The 18,253-nt window shown below is 42.5% G+C and overlaps 1 protein-coding gene across 8 annotated transcripts in view; it reads left to right on the top strand.

The window, feature by feature from the left end:
• The window catches only part of INO80D (INO80 complex subunit D), a 96,886-nt gene that overhangs the window by 5,311 nt on the left and 73,322 nt on the right, over window positions 1–18,253 (top strand). For all 8 annotated transcript variants that reach the window (XM_055290361.2, XM_055290357.2, XM_055290362.2 and 5 more), the window contains exon 2: window positions 18,072–18,165. The gene's annotated coding sequence lies outside the window, so the exon portion shown is untranslated. The remainder of the gene's footprint in view (window positions 1–18,071; window positions 18,166–18,253) is intronic.

Genomic DNA, 18,253 nt, shown 5'->3' with positions numbered 1-18,253 from the left:
CCATTCTTCTGCCTCAGCCTCCCGAGTAGCTGGGACTACAGGCGCCCGCACGCCTGGCTAATTTTTTATATTTTTAGTAGAGACGGGGTTTCACCGTGTTAGCCAGGATGGTCTCGATCTCCTGACCTCGTGATCCACCCGCCTCGGCCTCCCAAAGTGCTGGGATTACAGGCGTGAGCCACTGTGCCCGGCCAGATTTTTAATATTCTTGATGTGAATTTTTAATGAGTTCTTGCCTCAGTATATATTAATAATACTAATAAGTATTTGAGTACAGAGAGAATATTATGATTACTTTAATGGGACAAATAAATATATTTTTGCCAGTAAAAAATTGTGCAATATGTTCCATTTCAGCAGCTTCATGTTAGCGTAGTCTCTGCTGTTTGAATTTGGAACTGGCCAATATAAAGGTTTGGTAAGTACACGGAGGGCAAAGGAGCACAGGGTGGGTTTGCTTTACTCCTGGTTCCCCTCTTTCAGGTTTTGAAGTGTTTTTGTGAGTCCCCGCGGACAGTAGTGTTGCATGGTTTTGAAGGCACTGAGCAGTTTGTGGCCTTGATAGGCTCACTTTAGAGTCCTGGGCATGTTTACCTGACTCGAATGGTAGGAGCAGCTGCTGGTTCATTCATTTAACAGATTAGCTTCTTTGTTGTAGCTCTGAGCTTTGCAATACAAAGACACATTCTCTGCCCTTGAGGAGTTTTTAGTCTATTGGAGAAGAAAAATAAGCTGACATTTACAATGTCAATGTGAATGTTAAGTGATAGCTTAGCCTGGAGGAATATTCTTCTATTCTGGCCTAAAGGGCAGGCTAGGTTTTAAAGTGAGGGTTTTGCAGGGGAAGTTTCTGTCCTAAGCGAATGGGAGGAGTTCGGCATTCCAGAAGGTGTGACCTGTAAGTAGGAATCAAAGTTTAGGGACAAAAGAGTATCCTGTGTTGCAAATTGTGGTTCTGTTACCGCCCAGGAGTTGGAGGAGGAGGGGAATAAATAGTGAGAGGGAAAGGTCAGTCTGGCCAGGTCCTAAGGAGTTTCTGTGTTAGGGTAAGGAGTTTGGATTTCTTTTACGTGACAAGCAGACCCTGAAAGCCTTTGGCCACATAAATTACTTGAGATTTAGAGGATTTGAGTTGTACAGAGTAGGAAAAAGGAGGACAAGACTGTAATTAGACCAGTGAGGCAGCTCCTGACAAGAGATTTGAAGAGGGTTCGAACTAAGGTGGTGGCAATGGCAATTGAGAGGAGGAGGTGGCAGTGGCAGAGGCAGGTTAAGGAGGTAAGGCGATCTCATAGGTGGACTGGATGTAAATGTGGGACTCATCCTCACAGGTGGCAGCTGAAATGGTAGAAGTAGATAAATTTGGGCTAGTCAGTGGTTCTTAGTCTTGGACACTTCTCCAGAAAAATCCACATATGCAGTTGTATACATTTGGTTTGAAACCTGGGTAGGCTTGGTACCATGCCTCCCAACTGTAGTCCCAGCACTCTGGGAGGCCAAGGTGGGCGGATCACTTGAGCTCAGGAGTTTGAGACCAGTCTGGGCAAAATGGTGAAACCCTGTCTCTACAAAAAATACAAAAATTAGCCAGGTGTGATAGTGCATTTTTGTAGTCCCAGCTACTCAGGAGGCTGAGGTGAGAGGATCGCTTGAAATCAGGAGGTCAAGGTTGCAGTGAACCTTGATCACACCACTGCGCTTCAGCCTGGGTGGCAAAGGGAGAACTTGTCTCAAAATAAAAAAAAAAGGTAAAGCCTATAGAAATGTTTTGTTTGACCCGCACTTTTTGTGATGGTCTCTGATTTTTCATCAGTGCCTTTTCATACGTGAGGAAACAGATTTATAAAATAACTTAGGGTTACATGTCTTTTTCTTTTCTTTTCTTTTCTGAGACAAAGTCTCACTCTGTTGCCCAGCCTAGAGTGCAGTGGCACGATTGGCTCACTGCAATCTCTGCCTCCCAGGTTCAAGCAATTCTCTGCCCCAGCCTCCCGAGTAGCTGGGATTACATGCGCCCACCACCACACCTGGTAATTTTTGTGATTTTAGTAGAGACAAGGTTTCACCATCTTGGCCAGGCTAGTCTTGAACTCCTGACCTCGTGATCCACCTGCCTTGGCCTCCAAAGTGTTGGGATTACAGGCGTGAGCCACCGCGCCCAGCTGTCTTTTTCTTTTTTTTTGTTTTTTTGTTTTTGTTTAAATGGAGACAGGGTCTTACTATGTTGCCCAGGCTGGGCTCGAACAAAGGGGCTCAAGTGATCCTTCTGCCTCAGCCTGCCATAGTGTTGGGATTACAGGTGTGAGTCACCACCCCCCGCCTTCATACGTTCAAAAGTTTAAAGGAGGTGCTGACATGAAAACAATTAGGATATTTTGTGGGGAAATTTGGATTTTTATCTTCTTTATTTTTTTGAGATGGAGTCTTGCTGTGTTGCCAGGCTGGAGTGCAGTGGCACGATCTTGGCTTACTGCAATCTCCACCACCCAGATTCAAGCGATTCTTCTGCCTCAGCCTCCTGAGTAGCTGGGACTACAGGCGCGTGCCACCACGCCAGCTAATTTTTGTATTTTTAGTAGAGACAGGGTTTCGCCATGTTGGCCAGGCTGGTCTTGAACTCCTGACCTCAGGTGATTCACCTGCCTCGGTCTCCCAAAGTGCTGGGATTACAGGCCTGAGCCACTGTGCTCGGCCTTATCTTTTAATAACATGGAAGAGCTGGAAGTTCTGGGTCTACCTTTTTTTTTTTTTTTAAACATTGCAACAACTTGGTGGAAATAATTTGAGCAAAGTGTGCCAAAGAATGCCCCTGGCCTACTCTTCCAGCCCATGTAGGCATTTCATCTTGCACCCCTGTAAAGTAAGATTAAACGAATCTTGGAGTATATTGGCATGGAAGCAAGGGGGTCAAGAGAAAAGAACCCACTGACTGGTCAGAAAGGAGAGATTTTCAAGAAAAAGTGGTCAGCAGTGTCAGATGCTGCAGAGAGGTCCAGTTAGCTGAAGGCGGAAAAGTGTATGTGGAATTCAGTAACAAAGAGGCCATTAGTTTCAGATTTTTAGAACAAAAGAACTTTGAGGAGTAGAGCTACAACTTAGTTTTTCTTCTTTCCTCTTGTCCTGTAATGCAGGGTTTCTGTAACAACAGAGAGCGACTGTGACATGGATCGGAACTCAGAAAGCATTTGTTGTGAAGGATTATTAACTGGAACTAATAAATACTGTACCCAGATCAGTCAAACAGTGCTCATTCTGCTAGTGTTTTCCATCACAAGAACATTAGTATTTAAGTGCTCTATAGAATGTAGGAAATATTTTTGATATTAGATTTTTAATGAGGATTATAGGAAGCTATTCAGAAGACCACTAACAGCTGGAGAATGTATTTTAGTCCTACAGATTCTAGATCAAAATGATAATACAAATAAACCACTACTTACTGCTTCTAATGGTAGTTTTTTTTTTTTTTTTTTTGAGACGGAGTCTTGCTCTGTCGCCGAGGCTGGAGTGCCGTGGTGTGATCTTGGCTCACTGCAAGCTCCGCCTTCTGGGTTCACACCATTCTCCTGCCTCAGCCTCCCGAGTAGCTGGGACTACAGGCGCCCGACTCCTGGGTTCACGCCATTCTCCTGCCTCAACCTCCCGAGTTGCTGGGACTACAGGTGCCCACCACCATGCCCAGCTAATTTCTTTTGTATTTTTAGTAGAGGTGGGGTTTCACCATGTTAGCCAGGATGGTCTCGATCTCCTGACCTCGTGATCCACCCGCCTTGGCCTCCCAAAATGCTGGGATTACAGGGGTGAGCCACCGCGCCTGGCTTCTAATGGTAGTTAATATTAAGTGATTACTATATGCTGGGGTTACAGTTCATGAAATACCTAATTTAATTATCCTAAGCAACTCAATGAGGTACATACAATTACAGTCTTCCCTTTACACATGAGAAGACTGAAGCCTAAATAACTTGCCCAAGGTCTTATACTTAGTAATTAGCAAAACCAGATTTGAGCCCCCTCTCTGATACCTACCAGAGCCAGTGAGTGAGCTTTTCTGCTGCATAAACTATCCTTAGCTTTCTAATATAGCAGGGAAGGAACTAGTGTAAAGTTCATTGAAATTCCTAATGCAAACTTATTTGTACAGTGCTGTCTGAGTACAGTAATATGGCACATACTAGACATTCAATAAGCATTATTTTAAAATATTCTGGTTCGAACTTGATTATAATGAATGTTGTTTACATTTTTGAGTGATAAGCGGTTTTCTCACTGCTTCTTTCTCTTCCAGTCACATCAGTTGATAGATTTTCATCATTCCTCAGTCCGATTTTACTATTTTTTACATTGGTAATATCGATGTTTGGTTCTTAAAATCAATATAGTCATCTGTTTAGTATCTTATTACATTCTTATGCTTCATCAAGTTGAATTAAAACTCATTTAAAAAGGACATAAAATGGAAAAACATTTTTAAGACTCTGTGATACTCTAAATATGATTTTAACAGTATCCACTCTTTCTGGGATAAGTAAATATTCTTTTCATTTGCATTAAGTTTATTGGAAAACAAACATTCTGATAATTTAGTAGGCTCATGTTAGTTTTATTTATTTTATTTTATTTTTTGTTAAGGGTTTCACTACATTGCCCAGGCTGGTGTTGAACTCCTGGGCTCAGGTAATCCTTCTGCCATGGCCTCCCAACATTCTGGTATTACGGTGTGAGCCACTGTGCCCAGCCTCATACTAGGTTTTTTTTTTTTTTGAGATGGAGTCTCACTCTATTACCCAGGCTGAAGTGCAGTGGTGCTATCTTGACTCACTGCAACCTCCACCTCCCGGGTACAAGCAGTTTTCCTGTCTCAGCCTCTAGAGTACCTGGGATTACAGGTGTGCACCACCAAGCCCAGCTAATATTTGTATTTTGTAGAGACTGGGTTTCACCATATTGGCCGGGCTGGTCTCAAACTCCTGACCTCAAGTGATCTGCCCGCCTCAGCCTCCCAAAGTGCTGAGATTACAGGCGTGAGCCACTGCATCTGGCATCTCACGCTAGTTTTAAAAAAATTATAAGGTATGAACTGGGCACGGTGGCTCATGCCTGTAATCCCAGCACTTTGGGAGGCCGAGGCGGGCGGATCACGAGGTCAGGAGATCCAGACCATCTCGGCTAACACGGTGAAACTCCGTCTCTACTAAAAACACACAAAAAAATAGCCGGGCGTGGTGGCAGGCACCTATAGTCCCAGCTACTCGGGAGGCTGAGGCAGGTGAATGGCGTGAACCCAGGAGGCAGAGTTTGCAGTGAGCTGAGATTGCGCCACTGCACTCCAGCCTGGTCCACAGAGCGAGACTCCATCTCAAAAAAAAAAAAAAAAAAAAAAATTAGCGGGGCATGGTGGCGCTTGCCTGTAATTCCAGCCACTTGGGAAGCCGAGGCAGGAGAATCACTTGAAAATGGGCAGCAGAGGTTGCAGTGAGCCAAGATTGTGCCACTGCACTCCAGCCTGGGCAACAGAGCGAGATTCTGTCTTTAAAAAAAAAAAAATTATAAGGTATGTTGTAGATCTAGGCTCTTTAAAAGTGGTAGGATATAAAATTACAGACGGCAATTAGAGAAAAATGGTGTGGCAGTGAAATGAACATGTTTCTGAAACAGGAGAATCAAAAGAACACCAGTGACACACAGATTCCACATGGAGGTGATCAAGTGGTAGTCCCAAAGAGAATAATGTTCATATTTTTGTCAAATTGTTTTGTGGTTGTCATCGGAAGACTGAAAGGGCTGCTGGCTGCTTTTGTTAAAAGTGTATCTTCCCTACTTTTCTCCTTGCTAATGTCATATTCCTCTGTATTTGTAAGAAGTAAGAAACTATGGAAATGAATTGTTCAATTTTCCTATTAAACTTGGTATATAATATCAAAGAGGATTTTTTTTTTTTTTTTTTTGAGACGGAGTTTCGCTCTTGTTGCCCAGGCTGGAGTGCAATGGAGCGATCTTGGCTCACAGCAACCTCCGCCTCCTGGGTTTAAGCGATTCTCCTGCCTCAGCCTCCTGAGTAGCTAGGATTACAGGCACCCTCAATCATGCCCGGCTAATTTTTGTGTTTGTAGAGACGGGGTTTCAACATGTTGGCCAGGTTGGTCTTGAACTCCTGACCTCAGGTGATCCACCTGTCTTGGCCTCCTAAAGTGCTGGGATTACAGGCGTGAGCCTCCGTGCCCAGGTATTTCCTACTCTTGAATTCTAGTATATGGTTATGTTTGCTGTTGAAATATTTTTTCTGTGAGACTTGAGTATTTTCTGTTCTCAGTAATGGTTATTTCCATTTTTTGGTAATAACAGTGTATATTCTGCTGCTGCTCTAAAGTGCTTAATTACCTGCATTCTCTCCTTTAAGGGAGCATAGGTCTGTTTATATGCTAAGCAAGTTGTCTCCACAGCTGAAGATGATATTTGCTAGAACTGTTAATAAATTTGGTTTGGCTAAGGTTTTTTTTCTTTTTAAAGTGATATTCATCATGTATTAAAAAGTAGAGCTTGGCTGGGCATGGTGGTTCACGCCTGTAATCCCAGCAGTTTGGTAGGCTGAGGCAGGAGGCTCACTGAGACTAGGAGTTTGAGACCAGCTGGGCAACATAGTGAGACACCCCCCTTTTCTAAAAACAAAGACAAAAACAAAAAAAGATAGTGCTTAGTTTTAGCCTTTTGTTTGCATGGATTAGGAAATGTGATAGGCTGAGCATGGTGGTTTAGGCCTATAATCCCAGCACTTTGGGAGGCTGATGCTGGTGGATGGCTTGAGCCTAGAGGTTCGAGACCAGCCTGGGCAACACGGTGAAACCCCATATCTACTAAAAATATGAAAAATTGGCTGGGCATGGTGGCATGTGCCTGTGGCCCTAGCTCCTTGGGAGGTTGAGGTGGAAGGATCACTTGAGCCAGGGAGGTCAAGGCTTCAGTAAGGCGTAATCATACCACTGCACTCCAGCCTGGCAACAGAGCAAGACCCTGTCTCAGAAAAAAGAGGGAAAGGAAAGAAAGGAAGAAAGAAAATGCGATAGTATTTATATATCAGAGTCTAAAAGACATTTGATTAAGATTATGTGGGCTTTATATATTGTGTATTTCCATTCTTATTTATATCTTGCACTCATTGCCAAAGAGTGAAAGTGATGTGAACTTCACCTTTAGTAAAATCAGGGTAAAAAATGCCAGCTGTGGAAGGCTAGGGGTAAAGAGTGAAAAATATGTAGGATTTTTTCTGAGAACTGCCTCAGTGCGTTTGTCATAACTTCTTTATTTAAAAAGGAGAAGTTTATTAATGTAGAGAAGACCAGATATTGATCTGTTTCCAGTTTACAGAACAGTGATTTTGATACTACAATAATACTCAATTAGAAGAAATTCAGGCTGGTTGTGGTGGCTCACGCCTGTAATCCCAGCACTTTGGGAGGTGAAGCAGGAGGATCACTTGGGGCTAGGAGTTCGAGACCAGCCTGGGCAATGTAGTGAGACTCCATCTCTACAATAAATTAAAAAATTAGTTGGGCACAGTGATTAATGCCTGTAGTCCCAGCTCCTTGGGTGGCTAAGGTAAAAGGATCAATTGAGCCCAGGAGCTTGAGGCTGCAGTTAGCTGTGATTGTGCCACTGCACACTCTAGCTTTGACAAGAGAGCAAGACTGTCTCTTAAAAAAAAAAAAAAGAAGAAAGTTAGATTTTTACAAAATTATTACAAAAGTAATGCATTTGTTGTAAAAAAAATTCTATAGTAAGTATGCTTTATGGTTTTGATATTACTGTGGAATAGTTTACTATTCAAAATTTAAAAAGGTATTTGTGGTTAATAGCAAGTACCGAGATCTCTATTCTTCCTTCTCCAAATCAACTTTAAAAATAGGGAGAATTAGAAACAAAAACTAGGCCGGGCGCGGTGGCTCATGTTTGTAATCCCAGCACTTTGGGAGGCCAAGGCGGGCGGATCACGAGGTCAGGAGATCGAGACCACTGTGAAACCCCGTCTCTACTAAAAATACAAAAAATTAGCTGGGCGTGGTGGCGGGCGCCTGTAGTCCCAGCTACTCGGAGAGGCTGAGGCAGGAGAATGGCGTGAACCCGGGAGGTGGAGCTTGCAGTGAGCCGAGATTGAGCCACTGCACTCCAGCCTGGGTGAAAAAGCGAGACTCCGAGACTCCGTCTCAAAAAAAAAAAAAAAAAAAACAGAAACTAAACTGAAACTTTGACAATTACTGTAACCTTGTAATCAAAATTTATGAATTATGGCAGGCGCGGTGGCTCATGCCTGTAATCCTAGCACTTTGGGAGGCCGAAGTGGATGGATCACCTGAGAATAGGAATTCGAAACCAGCCTTGCCAACATGGTGAAACCCCGTCTCTACTAAAAATACAGAAAAATTGGCTGGGCGTGGTGGCGGGCGCCTATAATCCCAGCTACTCAGGAGGCTGAGGCAGGAGAATGGCCTGAACCAAGGGGTGGAGGTTGCAGTGAGCCGAGATTGTACCACTTCACTCCAGCCTGGGCGACAGAGCGAGACTCTGTCTCAAAAAAAACCCAACAAAACCCCCCCCAAAAAACCCAAAATATATAAATTAGTGCTATTAAGTGCAGTGAAAATTGAACCAGGGCAAGAGAGGATGCCAAGAGAGGATGATTTCCTCTATAGAACCAGGCAAAGCAAAGGAAGTAGCTTTCTCCCAAGAAAGTGACACACTCCGAGGACAAAACCAGTAATCCCCATGCATGGATGGCAAAGTTGGATATATGTATGTTGGGCTCCCTGCGTGGCAGGAGAGGTGGGGCTGAGTTACAGACTGTGCAGTCTTACCAGTTTTGTAGGAAGTTCAGAGTGGAGGAGAAACTGGCAGCAAGCAGCCTTTCAGCTCCTGATCTTGGTCATGTGAAGAGAAGTAAAGCCTAAATTATCACCCTACCCCCAAATCTATGCCATGTGGGCTCCTGTGAGTTAGGGAACATAGTCCAGCATGGAGTCAAGCGTCAAGGGAAAGTGAAAAAATAGTTCCTATGGTGGAAGGTGGGGGTGAGACATAGCTCCTCTGAAACTAGAGTTTAAAGATGAGATATAAAAGCTCAAGAAATAAAAGAAGACAACAGAAGGATTGTAAGAGTGAGCTGATGGAATCAGGGTACAAAATAAGAGAAAAGTAACATTGCAGAAACATTCAAAGCAGCAAATATCAACTATAGCTAATGGAAGCAAGCTTGAGAAATTTGAGCAACCCAAAATGGAACAAATAAAAATGAAGAAAGACTAGAGAGGGAGTGACAGGGAATACAGTAAATCTAGTATGCCAATAATTGATACCCTGAAGCTGTCGGAGAATAAATCAAGCAGAAAGAATTGTCAATACATTAAGGAAGAGCTTCCCACAATAAAAGAAGATTTGAAGGCAGGTGTGGTGACATGCACCTGTAGTCCCAGCTACAGTGGAGGATTGCTTGAGCCCAGGAGTTCAATCCAGTTTGGGCATTATAATGCAACCTCATCTCTAAAAAAAAAAAAAGGCCGGGCGTGGTGGCTCATGGCTGTAATCCCAGCACTTTGGGAGGCTGAGGCAGGCGGATCACCTGAGGTCACAAGTTTGAGACCAGCCTGACCAATATGATGAAACCCCATCTCTACTAAAAATACTAAAATCACCTGGGCATGGTGGCATGCACCTGTAATCCCAGCTACTCGGGAGGCTGAGACAGGAGAATTTGCTGGAACCCAGGAGGTGGAGGTTGCAGTGAGCTGAGATCGTGCCATTGCACTCCAGCCTGGGCAACAAGAGTGAAAAAGAAAAGAAAAAGATTTAAAATTTTAGAACAGTTTCTAGTCTTTAAATAGACTTCTATTGTTAGGTCAGCATGCAAAAAAAAAAAAATCAAGTCCCCTATAAAATCAAGAGACTGCCTTCAGGCTTTTTCAACATGAAACAATATATACAAAGTCAGTAGATAAAAGCACAACCCAAGAATTTTATGTCCAGACAAGCTGTTGTTTAAGTATAACACCAATTGACATGTTTTCTTTTCTTTTTTTTTTGAGACGGAGTCTTGCTCTGTTGCCTGGAGTGCAGTGGCGTGATCTGGCCTAACTGCAACCTCCGCCTCCCGGGTTCAAGCGATTCTCCTGCCTCAGCCTCCCGAGTAGCTGGGACTATAGGCACATGCCACCACGCCTGGCTAATTTTTTTGTATTTTTAGTAGAGACAGGGTTTCACTGTGTTAGCCAGGATGGCCTCGATCTCCTGACCTCGTGATCCGCCCGCCTCGGCCTCCCAAAGTGCTGGGATTACAGGCGTGAGCCACCGCACTTGGCTTTTTTCTTTTTTTGAGACAGTCTCATTCTGTTGCCCAGGCTGGAGTGTGGTGTGATGTAGTTTTGGCACATTGTAGCCTCGACCTCTCAGGCCCAAGCAATCCCTTCACCTCAGCCTCTCAAGTAACCAGGACTACAGGCACATGCCACCACACTCGGCTAATTTTTGTGTTGTTTTGTTTTTAGTAGAAATGGTGTTTCCCCATGTTGGCCAGGCTGGTCTCGAGCTCCTGACCTCAAGTGATCCTCCCACCTCACCTCGGCCTCCCAAAGTGCTGGGATTACAGGCATGAGCCACTGCGCCTGGCCTAATTTTTGTATTCTTTGCAGAGATAGGGTTTCGCTCTGTTGCCCAGGCTGGCTTCGAACTTCTGAGCTCAAGCAGCCTACACGCTTCAGCCTGCCAAAGTTCTGGGATTACAGGCATGCACCACCATACCTGGCCAACATATGTTTTCAAACAGAAAAATCGTGGCTTATAGTTTCCACAAACCAGCTTTTGTGGGGGGAAAGAAAAGAGAGGAGACTATGTTGTAAACTATTGAGTCAAGAAGTGAATGGAAGACTAAGTTAAAAAACGTATCATTTTGCATTGAATAAATTTAAATGTAGAACTAAGAACGACAACAGGAAAAAGCCTTGAGAGTTAGGGATGGGTAGGTAGTTGCAAGTCTGGAGATGTTTCTCATTTATAACATGGGATCAATTGCAATAATGCTGATAAGTATACTAATTTTCTTAGTGTGGAGTAAAGAAATGTTATCTAAAGGAGATAGACTACAATTCTTCCAAGAAAACAGACTACAGTTGACCTTTGAACAACTTGAGAGTATAGGTACCAACCCCACATGTTGAGAACCTGCATTAGAACTTTTTCTTTTTGAGATGGAGTCTCACTCCCTTTGTGCAGGCTGAAGTGCAGTGGCTCACTGCAACCTCCACCTCCCAGGTTCAAGTGATTCTCTTTCCTCAGCCTCCGGAGTAGCTGGGATTACAGGCGTGTGCCACCGTGCCCGGCTAATTTTTGTATTTTTAGTAGATAATGGGGTTTCACCATGTTGGCCAGGCTGGTCTCGAACTCCTGACCTCAGGTGATGCACTCGCCTTGGCCTCCCAGAGTGTTAGGATTACAGTCATGAGCCACCACACTTGGCCATATTAGAACTTTTGACTACCCAAGAACTTAACTAATAGCCTACTGTTAACTAGAAGCCTTGCTGAAAACATAAACAGATTAACACATATTTTGTATATGTATTATATATTATATTGTTACAATACAGTAAGCTACAGAAAAGAAAATGTTATTAAGAAAACCATAAGGAAAGTATATTTAGTATTAAGTGGAAGCAGATCATCATAAAAGTCTTCACACTGAGTAGATGGAGGAAAAAGAGAAGGGGTTGGTCTTACTGTCAGGGTAGCAGAGGAGGAAAAAAAATCCATGTGTAAGTAGAGCTACACAGTTCAAACCTTTGTACTGAATATAGTAAATGTGTAATGAAAATATTAAAGGCTAAAGGCAATACAAAATATAATAGGATTAAGATGAAATATGTCATAAATACAAAATTGTAAATTGGACAAACTCATTTATTAAAAGAAAATGACTTGGGCCAGGCAGGGTGACTCAGCCCTGTAATCCCAGCACTTTGGGAGGCCCAGGCAGGGAGATCGCTTGAGACCAGAAGTTCAAGACCAGCCTAGGCAACATGGTGAAACCTCGTCTCTACAAAAAATACAGAAAATTAGCCATGTGTAGTGGTATGTGCCTTTAGTCCCAGCTACTTAGGAGGCTGAGGTGGGAGGATTGCTTGAGCCCTGGAGGTTGAGGGTGCAGTGAGTGGTGATTGTGCCACTACACTCCAACCTAGGTGACAGAGTGAGACATTGTCTCAAAAAAAAGAAAAGAAAAAAAATTGCTCAAAAGTAAAATGATTCAGATTGGAGCAAAAAGTCAAACCCAACAAGGGTTGCATCTAAAAGAGATCAGCAAATAACGTTAGTAAATAGTTTTATTTTTGTGGCCATATAGTATCTGTTGCAGCTATTAAATTTTACCATTATAGCACAAAAGTAGCCATGGACAGTATGTAAATGAATGAGCATGGCTGTGTTCCAATAAAACTTTATTTACAAAAACAGACAGTGGGCCACATTTGTCCTGTAAGAAATAGTTTAGTTTGCTGACCTGAGATCTAAAACATAGTGTGGCCAGGCACAGTGGCTCATGCCTGTAATCCCAGCACTTTGGAAGGCCAAAGCGGGAGGATCTCTTGAATGCAGGAGTTTGAGACCAGCCTGGGCAGCACAGCAAGACCCAGTCTCTACAAAAAATTTAAAAAATTAGCCAGATATGGTGGCACATACTTGTAGTCCTAGCTACTTGGCTGAGGTAGTAGTCCTAGGTTGAGGCAGAAGGATCTCTTGAGCCCAGAATTTTGAGGTTGCAGTGAGCTATGATCATGCCACTACAATCCAGCCTGGCAACAAGGTGAGACCCTGTCCTCAAAATAAAAAATAAATAAAAATAAAACACAACACAGTGCCTCAAAAGTTGGGAACAAAAGTACGGGCAATGACTCAGTTGATAAATTCAAACCAAAAAAGCAATAGTTCATATATTTGTGTAAGACAAGGTTGAATTCATCACAAAATGCACAGTTGAGTTGCATTTTTTTTTTTTGAAATAGGGTTTCCCCCTGTTGCCCAGGCTGGAGTGCAGTGGCACGATCTCGGCGCACTGCAACTTCATATCCTTCCATCCCTGCCCTCAGATTTCTTTCTATGATTTGTAAAATGCCCTCATACCTACAGACATGTAGATTTCTCTTTTTTCTTGAAGTTTGTATAGATTTCTTTGAACTAATTTGTGAAAGTTATGTGTGTGTTTGGCTTGTAGGTGAGTAGAGCAAAGATGGTGAAAAATGAAAAATGGCATGGATTTGCTTTGAAATATTTCCTGTCCCAAACATCCAGGGCAGCTAAATTTAAATGTTTATGTTTTATACTTTTCAAATTAAAAAATTTTAATGGACACAAAATAATTGTACATATTTGTGGGGTATAGAGTGATGTTTTGATTCATGTAATGTATAGTAATCAGCAGGGCAATTAGAATATCCATCATCTCAAGCATCATTTTTTTGTGTATTGGAAACATTGAATATCCTCCTTCTAGCTATTCAAAATTGTATAATAATTATTGTTAACTATAGCCATCCTACAGTGCTATAGAACACTAGGGCTTATTCCTCTCATCTAGCCATAATTTTGTATCCTTTAACAAATCTCTCCCTATTCTCTTCTTTTTTTTTTTCTTTTCTTTTTTTTTTTTTTTTTTGAGATGGAGTCTCGCTCTGTCACCCAGGCTGGAGTGCAGTGGCGCCATCTCCGCTCACTGCAAGCTCCGCCTCCCGGGTTCACGCCATTCTCCTGCCTCAGCCTTCCGAGTAGCTGGGACTACAGGCGCCCACCACCACGCCCAGCTAAGTTTTTGTATTTTTAGTAGAGACGGGGTTTCCTGGTGTTAGCCAGGATGGTTTCGATCTCCTGACCTCGTGATCTGCCCGCCTCGGCCTCCCAAAGTGCTGGGATTATAGGCGTGAGCCACTGTGCCCGGCCCCTATTCTCTTCTTTCCCCTACCTTTCCCAGTCTTTATCCTGTAGCCTCTGTTCTACTTTTCACTTCTTTTTTTTTTTTTTTTTTTTTTTTTTTGAGACAGTTGCACTCTGTTGCCTGGGCTGGAGTGCAGTGGTGTGATTTCGGCTCACTGCAACCTCTGCCTCCTGGGTTGAAGCGATTCTCTTGCCTTAGCCTCCCAAGTAGCTGGGATTACAGGCACCCACCACCACGCCCGGCTACTTTTTGTATTTTTAGTAGAGACAGGATTTCACCATGTTGGTCAGGCTGGTCTCGAACTCCTAAGCTCAAATGTTCCACCTGCCTTGACCTCCCAAAGTGCTGGTATTACAGGCATGAACCACTGCTCCCAGCCTACTTTTTACTTCTATGAGATCAACTTTTTTAAGTGACTACATGAGTGAAAACGTGTGTTTAATTTTCCATACCTTATTTATTTCACTTAAGATGTCTTCTAGTTCTATCCATATTGCTGTGAATAAGAGAATTTCTTGTGTGTGTGTGTGTGTGTGTGTGTGATGGAGTCTTGCTCTGTCACCCAGGTTGGAGTGCAGTAGTGCGATCTTGGCTCACTGCAACTGCTGCCTCCTGGGTTCAAGTGATCCTCCTGCCTCAGCCTCCCGAGTAGCTGGGATTACAGGTGTGCACCACCACACTGAGCTAATTTTTCTATTTTTTGTGGAGAAGGATTTTGCCATGTTGGCCATGTTGGTCTCGAACTCCTGACCTCAGGTGATCTGCCCACCTTGGCCTCCCAAAGTGCTAGGATTACAGGTGTGAGCCACCACACCCAGTGCCCAAGAATTTCATTCTTTTTAATGGCTGAATAGTATTGCACTGTGTATATATACCACATTTTCTTTATCCATTCATCTGTTGTGGGACACCTAGTTTGATTCCATATCTTGGGTATCATCAATAGTGCTTTGATAAACATGGGAGTGCAGATATCTCTTTGATGTATTATTTCCTTTTCTTTGGAAAAATGCCTAGTAGTGGGTAGTTCTATTTGTAGCTCTTTGAGGAACCTTCATACTGTTTTTTTTTTTGTTTTTTTTTTTTTGAGGCATAGTCTCGCTCCGTCACCCAGGCTGGAGTGCAGTGGTGCAATCTCAGCTCACTGCAGCCTTGACCTCCTGGGTTCAGGCAATCCTCCTGCCTCAGCCTCGAGTAGCTGAGACTACAGGCGCATGCCACCAAGCCCAGCTAATTTTTGTATTTTTAGTAGAAACAGGGTTTTGCCATGTTGACCAGGCTGGTCCCGAACTCCTGACCTCAAGTGATCCACCTGCCCTGGCCTCCCAAAGTGCTGGGATTACAGGCATGAGCCACTGCGCCCGGCCCATACTGTTCTTTATAGTGGCTATACTGGTTCACATTCCCAAACAGCGTACAAGAGTTCCCTCTTTGCTGCTTGCTCACCAGCATTTGTTTTTTTTTGTCTGTTTGATAATAGCCATCCTAAGTGGGGTAAGAGGATACCTTACCCCAATTTTGATTTGTATTTCCCTGATGATTAGTGATGTTCAGCATTTTTTCCATATGTTTGTTAGCCATTTGTATGCCTTCTTTTGAGAGATGTCTGTTCAGATCATTTGCCCATTTAAAAATTGAATTGTTTGTATTTTTTTCTTTTAAGATATTTGTTTCTTATATATATTCTGGATGTTAATCCCTTGTTGGTTCAATAGTTTGCAAATATTTTCTCCCATTCTGTAGGTTGTCTTTTTGTGCTGTTGGTTGTTCCTTTGCTGTGCAGAAGCTTTTTAGTTTAATATAATCCCATTTGTTTATTTTTACCTTATTGTCTGTACTTTTCAGATCTTTTTTTCTTTCTTTCTTTTTTTTTTTTTTTTTTGAGATGGAGTCTCACTCTGTTGCCCAGACTGGAGTGCAGTGGCGTGATCTCGGCTGACTGCATCCTCTGCGCCCCAGGTTCAAGTGATTCTCCTGCCTCAGCCTCCCAGTAGCTGGATTACAGGCATGCATGACCATGCCTAGCTGATTTTTGTATTTTTTAGTAGAGACAGGGTTTCACCTTGTTGGTCAGGCTGGTCTCGAGCTCCTGACCTCATGATCCGCCCGCCTCGGCCTCCCAAACTGCTGGGATTATAGGCATGAGCCACCGTGCCTAGCCTGTACTTTTCAGATCTTAACTCATAAAATTTTTCCCCACATCAGTGTCCCCTATGTTTTCTTCTAGTAGTTTTATAGTTTCAGGTCTTACAATTAGGTCTTTGATCCATTTTAAGTTGATTTTCGTATGGGGTGAAAGGTGGGGGTCTAGTTTCATTCTTCTGCATGTGAATATCCAGTTTCTTAGCACCTAAATTTAAATTTCTAGTCCAACTTTTTTTTCTTACATTCTCATAAGGTGAAAAGAGAAAGCTCTTATTTTTTACATTAATGTGTGATTAGATTTACTTAGTAATGAATGTGATCTTTTTTCCCTCCAGAAGAGAAAATACGATTTTTATTAACTAAGTTAATATTTCGAGTTGTTTTTTTTTTCTCCTACTACAGTAAGTCAAGTATTTCTTGAGAAGAATACATATTCTCTACTTTCATTACTGGCAGGTGGAATGTAGTCATATATTACAGGAATGAACACTTATGAATAGTAATTTGTTTCTCCAGTGTTTACCATATACTAGGAATGATACTTAGTATGTTGCATGCTTTGTATCATTTGATCCTTCCAGCATCCTGATAACATAGCTACTATTATTATCCCTGTTTTACAGATGAGAAAACTGACACTCAAATAGGTTAAATGATTTGTTCAAGGTAACACAGCAAGTGGCAGATTTTGGACTTGAACAACCGTGTCTTCTGGCACCTCCAGCATTTATGTATCTTGTCATTTACTGGTAAAAGAGAGTATTTCTGGACTTTTTCAGTAGCTGATATCTGAGCTGTTCCATCAGCCATCTTGATGGCTGGAAGTGCGGAAGAGGATGGGCGAGACTCCATCAGCTCACTTAGATCCTGACTTGGCAAAATAGATTCAGTTTCATAATAGACTAAATGGTGTTGTAGTATATAAATCGTACCATTAGGCCTTTTGCGTGTAGATTGGTAGTGAGTATTGTGTAATTCCCTCCTTTCATTTTCTCACTGACTGAGAAGACTCATAAGCCATGATTATTATACTATTTAGTGTGACTGGAAGCACCATGTGGTACAGAACTCTGAACTGAATGATGTAAGTGTGGTCAGGTGACTAGTCTTTGGGCCTGAGAAGTTTATTGTGATTGGATGGGATAGGTGTGGGGAAATATTATAAGGGAAAGAACATTTTTTAATGGCAGAAATTTGCTTTATTTTGTATTTCATAGAAAAATTTATAAATTGCCAAATATTTTACCATGATATCAAAAAAAGTAGAATTTCCGAGAGAAGTTTTAGGTCTACCATTTATTCTTCTGGCATTGTAAAGGGATGTGGGTTCTGAAAATGATTATAGCATGCAAACATCAGTCATGAAAAAGAGACCTGCTACCTGTGACATTCATTTGGTGGAAGAGTTCTGCTGCTTTGAGGTATTTATAAAACTTAACCAGAGCAAATGTTATTTAGTTCAATTTGGGGTGATAAGGTAACTTAATTTTTTTTGTTTTGTTTTTGAGACAGATCCTCACTCTGTCACCCAGGCTGGAGTCCAGGGCTGTGATCTCAGCTCACTGCAACCTCTGTCTTCCGGGTTCAAGTGATTCTCCTGCCTCAGCCTTCCAAGTAGCTGAGATTACAGGTGTCCGCCACCATGCCTGGCTCATTTTTGTATTTTTAATAGAGACGGGGTTTTGCCATGTTGGCCAGGCTGGTCTCAAACTCCTGACCTCAGGTAATCCACCTGCCTTGGCTTCCCAAGGTGCCGGGATTACAGGCGTGAGCCATGGCGCCTGGCCAACTTAATGTTTTATAATGTCTCTTATTTTCTTATTTAACCTCGTTATTGGGATATTGATTTACAGTGAAGAATCCATTGCATTAGTAAGGGTGATATCATAGTATTTTGCTTCCTGGGTGAGCTAGCTTTGCTTATTTCTGTTTGTTAACTAGGCCTTTTGATATTTTTGTAGACAATCTGCTTCATCTTGATTCTGCGGCATTCCAAACTGTGGTATCCTTGGGGGTTCTCTTAACATTGCTATGGTGCAGAAGATTTAAAATCAGGTATGGCTGTGGGGCCAGAAGTCCCTCAGTGAAATTCTCAACTTAAATCTGCCTTATACTCTCTGATTTATCATTTGGGTTTCTTTTT

This window comes from Symphalangus syndactylus, chromosome 8, assembly GCF_028878055.3.
Source record: "Symphalangus syndactylus isolate Jambi chromosome 8, NHGRI_mSymSyn1-v2.1_pri, whole genome shotgun sequence".
Taxonomy (NCBI): Eukaryota; Metazoa; Chordata; class Mammalia; order Primates; family Hylobatidae; genus Symphalangus; species Symphalangus syndactylus.
Note: the sequence above shows the minus strand (reverse complement) of the source record. Positions and strands in the feature narration are given on the sequence as shown.